General features: G+C 37.0%; 1 non-coding gene across 1 annotated transcript; it reads left to right on the top strand.

The window, feature by feature from the left end:
• The first annotated feature begins 3,971 nt into the window (after positions 1-3,971).
• On the top strand, positions 3,972-4,074 carry LOC112130055 (U6 spliceosomal RNA). Its single transcript, XR_002912367.3, has one exon. It is a non-coding gene; the product is annotated as a U6 spliceosomal RNA (small nuclear RNA).
• The last annotated feature ends 11,000 nt before the right edge of the window (positions 4,075-15,074 follow it).

Below are 15,074 nucleotides of genomic sequence, written 5' to 3'. Positions count from 1 at the left end.
GCCAGAAGATTTTTTTTGTTTTCAGTTTGTTGTCTTCAAGTTTATGTGTTGAGACAAGGTGCTTTTTAACTTTGGGTCTAATAATTTTTGGCTTGAAAAACTGAGTTGAAACTTGCCTAGAGATGAATTTTAGGACTCTGAGGAAACCAGATTGGCAGTGAATATGTGGTGATGAAGTGAGAAACACTTCAGTAGAAGGTGGAACAAATTATTAACTGACTTATTGTCCATCCTGGCAGAAATAGCCACTTAGATAAGAGTCTAAAGCCTCCTCTCAAACCTAGAATGTCTTGGTGAGAAGGTGGGAGATAAGGAGCTTGTAAATAGCAAAATCAAGTGGGATTTTGAGTTTATGTGTCCCTGTTCTACCCATACCCAAGACAATTAAATGGAGTTTGAATGAATGATTCTATCTCTTAACCTTTTCTCCTTTGGGCCACGTCCCCAACTGATGAAGGGAATCAGCCATGATGGGTGGGGGGGAGACTGAAGTGATTGCTGCGCTAATTCTCAGAATTGTGCATTAATGTGACCTGAGGAAATTTGGTTAAAAATCTACAATTCTAGGCTTTCCCCTGAAGATTTTGATGCAATAGACCTAATAAGGCCTGAATATGTGTGTTTAAAAATGTTTTCTTGAAGTTGGGCACAGTGGCATGTTCCTGTAGTCCCAGCTTGAGCCTAAGAGTTTGAGTCCAGCTTGAGCAACGTAGTAAGACTCTTGTCTCTAACAACAATAATAGACCAAAAAAAAAAAAAAAAAAAAAAAAAGAAAGTCAAGGTTTGGATACACTCTTGATTAAGAACCGCAGAATAGATAAGTGCAACATATAAATTTCCGTATCTCAAAAACATAAGAAGTATCTAGAAGAGTTGGCTTTTGATAGGTGCTACTTCCTTCAAAGTTCTCGTTTTCGATAATATTAGTCTGACTTCTCTTTCTCTATATCTGTGACTGGGAAGTGAAAGGGAATATTATTGGCAATGTCTCTCAGCTTACAGAATAACATCTTTTTCTTCTCACCATTAATCATTCACTACCATTCAGAGAGTCTTCAGAAATTTGCTTATGGGTAATCTTTCAATAAGTAGAGGCTGACCCTTTCATGATTTCATGTCCCTTTGTCACCATGCACGTGATTATGTGTCAACAAATGTTCATTACAAGTTGGGCTTTCTCAATTAGAATAGCAGCAAATCCTAAACATTTTTTTTAGTTGAAGTTGTATTATGAACTATCTCAGTATGTCTGTTTTGGGGCTATAGAGACAAAAGATACAGCCCTTGCACTCAAGAAGCCTTAGTTTCAGTGGGAAACAAATGATTACAATATACCATGCTAAGTGCTGTGATAACAGCAAGGATTCTTGGGACTAGTAAATGTTTGAAGTGAGTTTTGGTGATGACCACAGTTAATGTGGGGAGGCAGAGGAGGGGTGTTGCAAGGCAAAGAGCAGCACGTCAGAAAGCACAGAGGAGTGAGAAGGAGGGGACTGCTTTTCATTTACTTCCTTTCTATATTGTATGTTGAAGTTCAAAGCATCTTAGAGAAGATTTTCAGTTCAGTTAAGAAATAGGTAATTTTGTGAATTATTAATGTTTTCTGCTGTTTTATAGGATGGAAACACACCACTTTTATTACAGCAAATGGTGGAATTTTTAGTGAAAAACCAAGCAAATGTCCACGCTGTTGATAGGCTGAGACAGTACAATAGTTCTTTTTTTAAAATAAAAACCTGAATGTTCTAGTGTGGTAACAGTCACTTGAGACAGAAATATTAATAAGAAGATTAACATAATTATTGGCATGTAGTGAAAAATATCAACATGAATAATCAATTAGGTAGAAAAGCAAATATTTGGACTGAACAACATAAAGAACAGTACATAGTAGGATTCATCATCTCTTATAGAGTGTTTGTTATTTGTAATCTGATGTTTTTTGTCCTGTAATCTTATATTAGCTAAAGGATTTTGTATTAGTTTTATTAATTTTTAAAGTGTGGACTTTTAGTTTATGACTACTAGTGTTGCCATTATTATTGTTATTTACTATTGTTTGTAGTCTGCAGATAGCTCTTATCTGACCCCTAGCTGATATAAATTACAATATACCAGACTTGGAAAGCAATGGGGAAATCTTCATCTAAATCTTTGCCTACTTTAGATAAGTGACCACAGCACAGTTTCTTGGCCATCAAAGGACTATAAGTTAGCAACTTGTATTAAGTCATACCCCAGTGGGACAAGAGGCTTCCTTGTTAACCATTTCTTTTAGCCTTGGTGATAATTTACAAAGATGAACACTTGAGCAGCCAAGATGCTTATAGACATAAGCTAGTACATGTAAATTGTTGTTATGTCTACACTGACTGGCAGGATATTAAATTGGTAAAGTGTATCAAACTAGCTGTTTAAAAATGTTTTTATTAAAGTTCTTGACTGGAGTTATTTCTCTGTTATTTTAGAACAGCCCTCATGCTTGTTGTACATTATGGCTCGTCAAGCATTGTCAACATTCTTCTTGAGCAAAATATTAATGTCTTTACTCAAGATATGTGTGGATGAGATGCAGATTATGCTATTTCTCGTGGTTTGACAAGGTAAGTGTTTATATTAAAAGGCCAGTTAATACTAAATTGAAGTTTAAAATAATTGCAACTATTGCATCCTATACATTAGGTGAGAGTTCATAGTTTGGTTCAGGTAGTTTGAAATAGCAAGGAGTTAGTACACTTTTTAGCCAGAAATCAAGCAAAAGGCTAGATTACTTAGAAGTAGCATACGAGATTCTTTCAGGACTTTTAAGACCTTTATCCCTAGGGATCTTAATGTTGTTCATTTTATTCCAAGTATAATCCCCATGTGTGGGATAAAAATAGAGCCACCTCTTTGACTTCTTTTCTTTTCTTTTTGTAGAGACAAGGTATCACTATGTTGCCCAGGCTGGTTTTGAACTCCTGAGCTCAAGTAATCTTCCTGCCTCAGCCTCTCAAAGTGTTAGCCACCATGCTTGGCCTGACTTTTCTAATTAGTTATTTCATCTTGAAATGTCCAATTTAGCAGAAAATCTTGTATTGTCCCCTGGAGCTATCTCCTGTGTCTTCCTTCTTTGAATTTTCCAATAAGTTAAAGGGTTTCCTAAGTCCAAGGAGGCAATCTTTCCTTACAAATCAGAAGAAGGGGAAAAAAGGCCATTCTAATCATTCTGTTGTTTCCATGGATTCACTTGCCGTATTGTTGCCATTGTAATTGGTCCTGCAATCTGATAATGATTGATCTTTGCCACTAGGATGCCTTCACTGATTCAGAGCTCTCAGTTTTCATGGTGATTCATACATAGAGTTCAAAGCTACAGTGTTTATTAGTTTATGTACTTATGCTTAGCCACTGTTCCCAGCACCCTGCTCTGGCAGCCAGGCCTCCTAGCTTTACCCACACATTATAGTGAGCAAACTGATGCTCCCCCTATGCTAAAAACCTTATCTGGAGCCCACATCTTAGCTAGACCTAGCCTAGGCGTTCATGGTATGTTATCCTTTGAGACCCATGTTTGTCTTTCCTCTAACAAATATTAGTTGGGATTGCTCTCAACAGTCAGGGATGTTCAAATAATGTTTCAGGAAGAGATTAGGGTTCTCTTTCCCTTTTGCTATCAGATCTGTACCTTGAGGCTTTTTTTTTACATCCTGTGGAGCAGCTTTTGTTAGATAGAAGAAAGTTCCATGTTATCTTTCCACAGAGTAGTGGGAACCAGCTTGCAGTTGGCCCCTCAAGTCATGTGTCTCTATGATAATGAAAATCTGGGCTAATCACAACTCTTCCTGGAGTTTTAAATATATTTTAAAATTCTACCTCACAGGAAGCCATTCAATAAAATTCTCTGAATCTAAAGTAGGTGAGTTGGATTTAACAGAGCTAAACCTCATCCATGACTCATGAGTACCCATGTATCAAACAGGGCTTTGTACTTGTTTCAGCAACACATATTTAAAAGTTGGATCAATACAGAGTAGATAAGCATGGCTGCTGCCTAAGGATGGCACACAGATTCAGAAAGCATTCCATATTTTGCATAGTCCCTGGAAGGTCATTTGACTATTTGTTGACTAGCTCCAAGGAAGCAGTGTGAGCAAAACCAAAACAGAAGACACCCAATATTGAAATTATGATTATCACTATAAAACTATTGATGTATTGTGATCTAAGAAATGAGATCAGAGTTGAGTAACATTTAGGACCTTGCATCCAAATATGTTGTTAGTACATGCCTTGGAAATGGGAAAATGTAAGTTTACATTTCCTTCATGGAACTGAAAAACAATAAAAGCAGGGTTTTGTCTTGTATGTTTGTTGGAGAGGACCATGGAGATCCAGCATCCTAACACAGATCTGCTGGTTCAGAGTTTGAGGAGGTAGAGAAGGAATGGTAGTTGTTCAAGCCAGGTTTTGACATCTGTTAGTTTTCTGCCCTTGGTGTGATTGATGAGCTCAGTAACAGGTGACAATTATGTTATATATTTTAATGAGATAGTAATATATGTATAAATTTAGTTATAAGTTATGAATTAGCTAAAATGCCTTGAATTACAAGCCATGATGAATACAACTAATAACCAAAATTAGCAATTAATAACATTTTTCTGAAAACTGCAATATTTGAATATTAGAACCTATGGAAAAACACACGTCAAACTTTATTTGGGATTCCAAAATAGTTTCAGCAATAAAGTTCAAGAATAAATTATTCTATTGCTTTACTATTTCTCTGAACATTTAAACATTAAACATTACATCTTCCTAACAACCTAGAGAAGTAAGGTAGCAAAATCCTTATTTTTTAGAAGAAGCCATGGAGCCTAAGAGAATCAACTTGTCTGAAAAAAACCTATTGGTTACAAAGCAAGGACTTATTCTGAGTGCAGGACACTTTACACGATGTCCAGCTAACTATAGTTAATTTACTGAGCTGCGATCCTTCCATTTCTTAATAAGCTTGTAAAGCTTAAAAATTTGAAGTGTTTGGGACATTAAAGTTCTGATTAGCTCTGATATTGCCTGAAATGGTTTAAGAATTTAATATGTTTGGTTTTTTTTTTTTTTTTTTTGAAACGAGTCTCACTCTGTCGCCTAGGCTGGAGTGCAGTGGCACAATCTTGGCTTACTGCAAGCTCCGCCGTCTGGGTTCACCCCATTCTCCTGCCTCAGCCTCCCAAGTAGCTGGGACTACAGGCGCCCACCACCATGCCTGGCTAAATTTTTGTATTTTTAGTAGAGATGGGGTTTCACCATGTTACCTGGGATGGTCTCGATCTCCTGACTTCGTGATCCGCCCATCTCGGCCTCCCAAAGTGCTGGGATTACAGGCATGAGCCACCGCGCCTGGGCTGTTAAATATTTTTTATTTCAGTATTAAAATAACAATTTTATTTATTACTTTTTTATACATAGAATTCAACACCAAATTTTGGAACATAAAAAGAAGATACTTAAAAATGACAATCCAGGTAAGACTTCTGATAGTGAATTTCTCATTTCTCTTGGTGGTCCTACTCTTCATAAACAAAAAAAGTAACGTGTAAGATTAAGGTAGTTTTCACGGAAAAAGACCAGTATAAAAATATGTATAAATTGCATGTATATATGTATATACATATATGTAAATTAATTTTTTAAATTTAACTTCCTTAGTTTGGAATTCAGAGTTATTTAAGAAGGTAGTTGTAGCTAATTTATAATCTCAAACAGTATTGTCTGAAAAAAATTCATTTACTTAATTATGATTCCTAAAATCCTATATAATATTTTTGCATAAATAAGAAAAAAGATTTTTAAGTTAGTATGTTATATGTTTCCTCTATAGTCACGTTATAACAAATTGAACCGGTTGTACATGTGGATCTTCTGTTTTATTTTTATAATAAATTATTTTATTTAGTAAGTAAATAATTACAGTTCATCCATGGGTAATGTGGGGGTTAGGGACTCTGATCCCTGTGCAGTTGAAAATTTGAGTATAACTTTTGATTCCCCCAACTTAGCTACTAATTGCCCACCATTGACTGGAAGCCTTCCTGATAACATAAACAGTCAATTAACACCTATTTTGTTTGTGCTACATTATTATATACTGTGTTCTTACAATAAAGTAAGCTAGAGAAATGAAGCTGTTAGAAAGAAAGAAAATCATCAGGAAAGATATATTGACTTTTCATAAAGCATAAGTAGATCCTCACAAAGGTCTTCATCTTCATCATCTTCAGGTTGATTAGGCTGAGGAGGAAGAGGAGAGGTTGGTCTTGCTGTCTCTGGGTTGCAGAGGCAGAAGAAAATCTGCATATAAGTGAATCCCTGCATTTCAAACCCTTGCTGTTCAAGGGTGAACGGTATTACATATTGATTTGTGTCACTAAGAAAGTAACTATCTTTAGGACCTGGAACTCAACAATCCCTCTCTTGTACCATAAATAAATGGCAATAAGAACTATAAAACTGAACCAGCATGCACCCATACATATAGGAGATTATTTTTTGAAGATACTGAGCACAAAAGACAGAAAAGCAATTCCTTTGTGAGAAGCACAAGTTATGTTACATATTCTTTTTTGTTGCTGTTGTTGGGAAGACTTAGAATACCGACATTTATTAATTATTAAATAATTACATTTATTATATAAATGTCATTATTTGCCAAGCACATATGTAAATGCAAAATAATTCCTATCAGAATCCAAATGAAGACATTTTTAGAATGAGAAAAATTATAGGCAGAAGAAATGATAGTTGCCAAAAAAATTTATGTTTCAGAAGAATAATCGGGGTAAGGATCTTGTGTTATCAGACAAAACTTATAATAATTCTGTGGTAATGAAAACAAAATGTCAATGGCATAAGAAATAATAACCAGGACAATGGGACATAGAACCTCAGCACATATCCAATAACATAGAAGTTAATCTTGGAAAATCTGGCACATGTTACATATTCTTACACAAGCAAAATGGTTTTATCTGTCATAGTTTACAGACACACATATACACAGGTACATGCACATATACACACATACAGGTGGGCTCACACATGCACACACACACACACACACACACACACTAATAAGTTAAAAGTCCTGCTGATTCTTAATGACCAAATCCACCATTTGTAAGGAGCAGTGGATAACACATCCTACAGTTTGGATGCAATTCTTTTGACTTTTTGACTTGTTCTGTGATGAGCTGCCTTTAATGGGTGAACTATGTTTTTAGTTTTATAAGAAACAAAAAGATTAGAAGCAAGTAAAAGGAACTCTATGATCAGTAGTAGACTGTTATACTATATTCAAAGGTCATATGTTTTTCTCTAGTTATACAAGTTACTTGAATGATGCACAATTAATTAATTATTATTATTATAAGAGATGGGGTCTCTCTACGTCGCTCAGGCTAGAATACAGTGTCTATTCAGTGGTATAATCATAGCTCAGTAGCCTTGAACTTCTGGGCTCAAGCAGTCTTCTTACCTCATCCTCCTGAGTAGCTGGGACTATAGCCATGTGTGGTTACATCTAGCCCAATACACAATTATGATTTATTTATTTATTTTTGAGACAAGGTCTCCCTCTGTTGCTGGTAGTGGCATGCAGTGGTGCCATCTTGGCTCACTGCAACTTCTGCTTCCTGGCCTTAAATGATCCTTTCACCTTAGCCTCCCAAGTAGCTGGGACTACAGGCATGCACCACCACCCTTGGCTAATTTTCTTTTTAAGGTTTTTTTGTTTTGTTTTGTTTTTTTAATAGATGAGGTCTCACTATATTGCCCAGGCTGGTCTGGAACTTCTGGGCTCAACTAATCCTCCTGCTTCAGCCTCCCAAAATGCTAGGATTTTACAGGTGTCAGTCACTGTACCTGGCCTGCACAATTATTATAAAAAGGAATTAAGCCCTCATATTTTGGTCCAGAAATCATGTTCTTTGACAGTGCCTACTTATCACACCTGTTCTGCTAACAATACCATTTTTAGTCAATCTCATAGGGTTTGGTTAGGATGCCTTATATACTGAAGTTCACTTGTAGTATCAAATTTTGATACATTTATTCTTCTTCACATTTAATAAATACTAAGTAAGGGAAGTAAGAGTTCTTATTGCATTAATTACCTACCAATAGTTCTAATTAATATTAATTCTAATAGGTCCCATGTATCCTTCTAAAGAAATGCTTTGTAACAAAGCATCAGTCTTATGCATTAAAAAAAGACATGGTCTAAAGCATGCAGACAAGTGTACATAATTTTTTTTATGAAGGCAGAGCCTTGCTGTTCCCCAAGCTGGTCTCAAACTTCTGGGTTCCTCAAGTAATCCTCCTGCCTCTGCCTCCCTAGCAATTGGGATTACAGGCATGCATCACTGTGCCTTCTTATGCCTTTAATATTCTATACATTTATTATTGATTTAAAATGTATTTTACCTTTTTCTTTAATAGATGTTGGAAGTTCTGATGAATCTGCAGTCAGGCAGGATTTTATAGATTTAAAAAATTATGTTAACTAAGGAAATATAGATGGAAGAAACTAATATCTGTTGAGTGTTGTATTCTGGGCTGGACACCCTATTATGTGCTATACATTTATCATCTCATAAAGCCATCACAATATCTGTGTTCTTATAACCTACTGTTTATTAAATAGGTAACTGTGGTTTAGAGTAGTTGATTAATTGGCTCATGAACCCGTAGTTAACAAAGTAGCTGACCCACCTTTTAACCGTCAGCCTACCTGGCTTCCAAATCCCTTCTCTTGCTCTTCAGCATAGGTTGATAGAGATCTGTACAGCACTTGGATCAAGGTATAGGTCTGAATCAGATTAAGTTAGACAGTCAAGTCTAGTTATATGTTAACTCTCATTTAAGGTATTGTTAGAAATGTGGTTAGTCCAAGAGTTTGTCCTAATAAATTTGACAATTTCAGTAGTAACCAGTATCTTATTTTTACCATCAAAGGCTTTAGGGCAGATCTTACTTAGCTTTGGCCATAAGACTGTAAGTTTTACAATAGCAAGATTAGGCAAGTTGTAGAGAGAAATCATTTGACTTCCCAGTTTGCTTTTCCCTTTAGGCTAGTATTTCTGTCTACTTCCATAATACTTTTTTAAGTCTTTTTTCTTTTTCCATGACTTTTCTATAATCTTGTGTTGATGTTTTAATACTTTTTTCTCTGCTTTTCTTGATGTTTCTTTTTGTTCTATTATTATTTTTTAAATTCTGCTGGCTACATATTCCCAATTTTCCTACAGAGAGAATCAAAAGCACATAGAATTATAGGATTTTAAGGAATCTTAGGATGAATTAAAATTTCCTCTAGTACTTCAATATGTGTTGAACATTGTGGTCAAGTGATTCTCTAGACAGAGAACCTGAGACTCAAAGACATTAGGATGCTTTTCTTTTTAAACATTGCAAGTGTCAGAAATGAGATTTGAACTCGTTTTAAAGCCCAGTGCTCTTCCTTCTTTTTTTATCCTATTGGCGTGGGTTTTAATAATACAAAGGGGGAGTGAGTGTGGTGCACCCAGTGGATAGAATGATAATGGAATTGGCTGTTGAACCCAGTGGAAGTGGATAAGAATAGAATGAGCAGGGGAAGGCCAAGTTTGAAGAGAAACAACAAGGGATTGAATAGGAATATGGATTATGGATTCTTCAGTAAAAGATCAGAATATTAGGGATTATGACAAGTTTGAGAAAGATAAATTATAAAGGTGAATGGCGCAAGATTTTTGGAATTATCTACAAAGGCACATTAAAATAGAGAGTTCAAGGGAGTTCTAAACAGGTTGCTGCTGGTTTTTGTTTTTTTGTTGTTGTTGTTTGTTTTTTGATCAAGAACTGACAAACTTGATTTTTACCTAAAGATTCTAAAACATTTTGAGACACTGGGAGGAGTGTCTACAGCAGATAGAAATGTGGTATCATCTACTTCTGTCCTGACTTTCAGAAGGGGTGGCTTAGAGCCCCTGGAGTACTAAGGGGCTGGAGACTGCTGAACTACATAGATCTGTGGCCCAGGACAGGTGGTCTCTTCACCTCTGCCTCTTTTCCCAATTCACTGATGTCCTTCCCATGTCCATGTGGGCTGGGTCAGGGGCATGATTGGCTGGCAAATGAGTCATGGAGTTCAGTTGGGTAGTTGGTAGTATGTCTATGCTGGGGGCAGGTGATGGAGACTCCAGTTAGCTTGTTTTTCAGGAGCAGGGATATAGAGGGCTCCTACTCCTGGTCATTTGAGGCCATCCTTTCAGGAATCTGTGCTTTCATAGGCTGAAGGTTGGAAGATTGGAGACTGCCATGGAGCCCTGCAGAAGTGGAATCTGGAAGTGGGAGCCCATAGGAAGACGGATATTTAGATAGTACTTAGGGTAATAGAGGTACAACTACCAGGACTCTGTTTTTCCATCAGTTTCTCCCCTTGGGTTTCTGAGTGTCTATGAAGGTTTTTAACTGCTTGCTAATTTCTGTGGACCCAAATAGGGTAGAACTTTTAGAGTGAAAATAATGGGATTTTATAATTGTTAATGTTTTAATATTTCTGGGAAGAGTATTCTCAATAAGAACACACACCTGTGTTATTTGACTTTTGTATATTTAGCTTTCATAGATTTCAAATATCACAGGGGATTCCCTGCACTGATTTAGGGCAAAGGAAAGCAATAGGACCTTCTTAAGTGGTTTCCATCCTGAGGAATCAAGACCGCCATTTTGAAGTGACACAGATTAGCCTTTAACCAGAGGTAGATAATGGACAAGAGACAGTGGATCTTTCTACCTTGTTTTAGGTCATCAGGTTTCTTCCAGTTTAGGTAACAAAAGTTATGTCATTCATTAATTGAATTTTAAGTTCAGCTTCAGGACAGATCATTCATGAGGGTAAATTATTGTCAGGCTATGCCAATATATTGGCTGTCACTATTTGTTATGGAGCTCAAGGTCAGTTTTCATTGAATATTTGATAGGTTTAGACAAGTGGAGGCAGCAATAGGTAACTAAAATCTATTTTTAGAACAGAGGCTGTATTTCATTATATCAAGAAATGTAATATAGAGATAGCTGACCTTTCCCCAGATCATGATTTTGTTTTTTGGAGGGGAAAGCTGGATATGAACTGGCAGTTAAAAAATTGGTAAAGAAATCAACTTGCTCATTTTCATTTTGTAGTTTTGCTCTAAAGCATTTTCCACGAACTGTGTGTTGAATCATGCCCTAAAGCGGATGATGAAGGCTTGACTGTTACTACCGAGGTAAAGTGGTCTCTTTTAAAATTAATTTCCTCACTCTGAATCTAGTTTTGCATAGTATTGACTTTTAAAATTTAGCAGTGGTTTACCTATCATTGTTTTATGTTGGTAATGGAAAGTTGGTCAGAGAAAAACATAGACATATGGCTAGTTGATTGAAAAAAATTTTGTTTAACTTTGGTAACTAACAAAAGATTGATAAGTACTGTGACAGGGTGGCGGCCAAAAAATGAACTGGAAAACACATAGTGACAGGAAAATCACATTAAGAAATGCTTTCCCCAATAGAGGAAATGTGAAATTTGGTTAAGGTTCATTTGGATAAATATTAATACTTTGACTTTTAAATCATACTAGTGTGACTTTCATAATATTTATGCCTGTATATTTCTTCAGTGGATCAAATTATTTATAGTAACCATGGAATCTCCCTGGCACCTTTTAGTTGCAAAACTGTACAGCACATAGCATATAGCTTTTTGTCTTGGACACTTATTATTTTGGTATCATATAGTTTTTAGGAGAGATTGTTTCTCTACTTATTGGTTTTGTAATGAGACTAAAATAATATTAAAAATTGTAGAAAAATAGCTGGATGTGGTGGTGTACATCTGTAGTCCCAGCTACTTGGGAGTTTGAGGCAGGAGGACTGCTTGAGCTCAGGAGAACAGCCTGGCCAACATAACAAGACTGTAACTGATTTAATAATATAAAACGTGGAAATGTAGAAATTTAAATTTACATTCTCAAAATTTGTATTACAAAGGGATTTTTGTGTGTTTTATAAGTTGTCCATGAAGAGTTTATATAAAACACTTTATCCAATTGGATAACATGTATTTTGCTACAAATAACCAGTTCTAGAAGCAGAGACTCTTAATACCAATATGGTACGACTTTAACATCATAATTTTGTCATTGTAGTTTATTTAAATCATCCACTCTAAGTCCTTATATCACATTCTGAAATTTCAAGCTTCAGAAGTTTTTATATTTAATTGTTTAAATAATCAAAGGAAGCTCCTGCATCCCATGAGCTGCTGGAAGCCCATAAACACATTTGTGTGTATCCTCGAGTACCTAGCGTACAGTCTCCCGTGGAAGAAGCATTTTAATTGCTGGGGTTTTTTTATTTTTTATTTTTTTGAGATAGGGTTTCACTTTGTCACCCAGGCTGGAGTGCAGTGGTGGGATCTTGGCTTACTGCAATCTCCACTTCCTGAGCTCAGGTGATCCTCCCACCTCAGCCATCCAAGTAGCTGGAACTATAAATCTGCGTCACCATGCTTGGCTGATTTTTGTATTTTTGTAGAGTCGGGGTTTTGCCTTGTTGCCCAGGCTTGTCTTTAACTTTTGGGTTCAAGTGATCTGCCTGCCTCAGCCTCTCAAAGTGCTGGGGTTACAGGCATGAGTTACCACATTCAGCCTTAATAGTTGTTTAATCTGAATGAATAGACAAATGAATTTTTATATAACGGAATGGTATAAGTAATATAATATACCTAATGTTTAAATATTGCATTTTAAAATATTGCTTACATTTGTATTATTTTTTAACGTTTAAGGATGTATAAGTTTTGATGTGTTATGTTGAGAAATTATGCCATAAATGAAAACGAAATAAATAAGAAATAGGTCATTAATAGCAAAGAGAGTTACAATATATTTTCTAGTATCATTCAAATGGGAATCTTAGATTATGATTTTAGATTAAAATTTCTTAAAATTTTTATTAGCCTCAATTCATGTTCTATTAAATATACCTTTTCAAGCCATACATTACCCGTTAGAATTCTGGTGACCAATTCTTTGTCTAGGTGGAAAGTTGATGGAAAGTTCCAGTTTTCTCTCTCTGTAATAATAATGTTGTTTCAGGTAGGGGTGGACGACCATCTTTAGCTGATTGAATGTCTTATAGTAATAAACTCTGTATCACAGAAGTACTTACAAAAAACTAATTGTAGCATAAATATTAATTAGTATTATTAGGGAGATGAAGGACCAAAAGGCTCTGTTATAGATCTGTTTCTCCATGTGCTTTATCGTAATTCATGCTGTTACTTTTCTTTCTTGGCTTAAGCTCAGATTTAATTGACCAATTAGGCTTCTTCTTCTTTTTTTTTTTTTTCTCTTCTTCCTCACATTTTAAAAATAATTTAACCCCACCTAATTTTTTACTCACAGCTCTCATTTCTTTACTGACTGGTCTTTCAGTCCATCTCTGTCTTCATTGTCAGCATATTTAGTTCCAGCTTTCTCTTTAGTTAGCTATGTGTGGCTTTCATTCAACAATTATTGCCCCACAAGGTTTATTCGTGTTTTTTTCCCTCTTCCTTGGAAGGAGCTGAATTTATACATTTATATTTAGCTTACTGACAAACAGAATAGAAGCAACTAACACTATTTGCAATGCCAACCCACTTAAATAAGGTACTACTATAAACTAAACTCTCACAGTTTCCCCCAGAAGAAGTGATTTATGCAAATAATTACCTCCTGCATATCACCACAATTAATTATTTTCTTGTGTGCTAAGTAAATTATTCTGCTGCATAGTATAATTCTGGTAATTTGCATGATTCATTTAAAAAGCAGGTGTAGTATAGTGCATGGAAAATAAAGCTTAGAATTTGCAAAAAATCAGTTTGTGTTCTGAAGGTAAGTTTATCTAAAAACTAAAGAATTAGAAATAGGAACAGCTCCGGTCTCCAGCTCCCAGCGTGAGTGACGCAGAAGACGGGTGATTTCTGCATTTCCATCTGAGGTACCGTGTTCATCTCACTAGGGAGTGCCAGACAGTGGGCGCAGGTCAGTGGGTGAGTGCACCGTGCACCAGCCGAAGCACGGGCGAGGCATTGCCTCACTCGGGAAGCGCAAGGGGTCAGGGAGTTCCCTTTTCGGGGGTGACAGACGGCACCTGGAAAATCGGGCCACTCCCACCCGAATACTGTGCTTTTCCGACAGGCTTAGGAAACGGTGCCCCAGGAGAGTATAGCCCGCACCTGGCTCAGAGGGTCCTACACCCACGGAGTCTCGCTGATTGCTAGCACAGCAGTCTGAGATCAAACAGCAAGTCGGCAGCAAGGCTGGGGGAGGGGCGCCCGCCATTGCCCAGGCTCACTTAGGTAAACAAAGCAGCCTGGAAGCTTGAACTGGGTGGAGCCCACCACAGCTCAAGGAGGCCTGCCTGCCTCTGTAGGCTCCACCTCTGGAGGCAGGGCACAGACAAACAAAAAGACAGCAGTAACCTCTGCAGACTTAAATGTCCCTGTCTGACAGCTTTGAGAGCAGTGGTTCTCCCAGCACGCAGCTGGAGATCTGAGAACGGGCAGACTGCCTCCTCAAGTGGGTCCCTGACCCCTGACCCCCGAGCAGCCTAACTGGGAGGCACCCCCCAGCAGGGGCAGACTGACACCTCACATGGCCGGCCAGGTACTCCAACAGACCTGCAGCTGAGAGTCCTGTCTGTTAGAAGGAAAACTAACAGAAAGGACATCCACACCAAAAACCCATCTGTACATCACCATCATCAAAGACCAAAAGTAGATAAAACCACAAAGATGGGGAAAAAACAGAGCAGAAAAACTGGAAACTCTAAAAAGCAGAGTACCTCTCCTCCTCCAAAGGAACGCAGTTCCTCACCAGCAACGGAACAAAGCTGGACGGAGAATGACTTTGACGAGCTGAGAGAAGAAGGCTTCAGACGATCAAATTACTCCGAGCTACGGGAGGATATTCAAACCAAAGGCAAAGAAGTTGAAAACCTTGAAAAAAATTTAGAAGAATGTA

This window comes from Pongo abelii, chromosome 17 (genome assembly GCF_028885655.2).
Source record: "Pongo abelii isolate AG06213 chromosome 17, NHGRI_mPonAbe1-v2.0_pri, whole genome shotgun sequence".
NCBI lineage: Eukaryota > Metazoa > Chordata > Mammalia > Primates > Hominidae > Pongo > Pongo abelii.
This window is presented reverse-complemented; position numbering and strand designations above follow the sequence as displayed.